We start from the raw sequence: 1,710 nt of genomic DNA on the forward strand, positions 1-1,710 counted from the left end.
GTCGGAGGGTCAGCGCTGAGGGAGTGGGCACTGTCGGAGGGTCAGCGCTGAGGGAACGGGCACTGTCGGAGGGTCAGAGCCGAGGGAGTGGGCACTGTTGGAGGGTCAGCGCTGAGGGAGCGGGCACTGTCGGAGGGTCAGTGGTGAGGGAGTGGGCGCTGTTGGAGGGTCAGTGATGGACTGGGACACTGTCGGAGTGGGAGGGGTGTGGAAATGGTGAGCCAGCTCTTGCTGTGTGTGACGTTGCGAGGGGGTGGGGGGCGCGATGCTTCAGAGAATCGCAATGAGCCGAAGATCCAGAGTGCGGACGCCTTCCCATGATCCCCCGGGACATGGTCAATGTGTCAGGTCACATGGCTCACTGACCATCAGGAATTCGGTCACTGTCCACTGTGCACTCTGTTCAGATCCATTACATTCCCATTAAACTCTCACCATCTTATCCTGGACTCGGTCTTTCTCCCTGACTGACAGTGTAGAGGAAGCTTTACTCTGTATCTAACCCCATTCTGTCCCTGTCCCTGGGAGTATTTGATGGGGGGGGACAGTGTAGAGGGAGCTTTACTCTGTATCTAACCCCGTGCTGTACCTGTCCCTGAGAGTGTTTGATGGGGAGACACTGTAGAGGGAGGTTTACTCTGTATCTAACCATGTGCTGTCCCTGTCCCTGGGAGTGTTTGATGGGGGGGACAGTGTAGAGGGAGCTTTAATCTGTATCTAACACTGTGCTGTCCCTGTCCCTGAGAGTGTTTGATGGCGGGGTGGGGACGGTGTAGAGGAAGCTTCACTCCTGCAGATATCCAGCAGAGTCTCTCCCTCTCTGTCTCTGAAACTCTCTCGCTCTCCCTGCTCACCACCCCCCAGTTTGTTGCCGTGATTTATTCAGGAATGTTTTGGCACACAGCCCTGTTGGTCTGTTGTAAAACCTCTGCCCTTTGGAACATTGCACCGTTACAGAGATTCACAGTGAGAATCTTCATCTCCCAGCTCCTTGCTCAACAGGTAATGTCCCTACCTCAACAACCTCTCTCTCTCTCTTCATCTGTCTCTTTATCTCTCAGTCTCACCCTTTCCATCACTCTGTTTCTGTTTCTCCCTGTCTCTCCATCTCCCTCTCTTGTTTTGCTGTTTCTCTTTCTCTCTGTCTCCTCCTCTCTATCTCTCTGTCTCCCACACTCTATCTCTCATTGTCCCACTCTTGTCTCTCTCTCTCTGTCCCTATCTCTGTCTCCATTTCCCTCCCACCCTCCATATCTCTCTATCTCTCTGCCTGTCTCACTCTCTGTCCACCTCGCGCTCTGCATCTCCGTCTGTCACAATCTTTTCATATCTCTCTCCTTCTCTCTCTCTATCTGTCTCTGTCTCCTCCACTCTATCTCTCTGTCTCTCCCACTGTTTCTATCTCTCTCTCTCCCTTTCTCTGTCTCTCTCTATGTCTATCCCTCTCAGCTTCTCTCCCTAACTATCTGTTTCCTCCCCTCTCCCTCTCTTTTTCTTTCTCTCCCACTGTCTCTGTTTCTCTCAATCTTTCCCTCTCCCTGCCCTGTTTCTCTCTCTCTCTGTCTCAGTCTCTCTCTCTCTGTCCCTGTCTCTCTCCCTCTCTGTCCCTGTCTCTCTCTCTCTCTGTCTCAGTCTCTCTCTCTCTGTCTCAGTCTCTCTCTCTCTGTCCCTGTCTCTCTCTCTCTGTCTCAGTCTCTCTCTCTCTGTCCC

General features: G+C 52.8%; 1 protein-coding gene across 1 annotated transcript in view; it reads left to right on the forward strand.

Moving 5' to 3' along the window:
* The first annotated feature begins 763 nt into the window (after nucleotides 1-763).
* The window catches only part of LOC125482410 (sulfotransferase 1C1-like), a 4,615-nt gene continuing 3,668 nt past the window's right edge, over nucleotides 764-1,710 (forward strand). The window contains exon 1 of the mRNA XM_048594481.1: nucleotides 764-1,002. The gene's annotated coding sequence lies outside the window, so the exon portion shown is untranslated. The remainder of the gene's footprint in view (nucleotides 1,003-1,710) is intronic.

This window comes from Rhincodon typus, unplaced genomic scaffold, assembly GCF_021869965.1.
Source record: "Rhincodon typus isolate 14 unplaced genomic scaffold, sRhiTyp1.1 hic_rhity00009936, whole genome shotgun sequence".
In the NCBI taxonomy this organism is placed as follows: Eukaryota; Metazoa; Chordata; class Chondrichthyes; order Orectolobiformes; family Rhincodontidae; genus Rhincodon; species Rhincodon typus.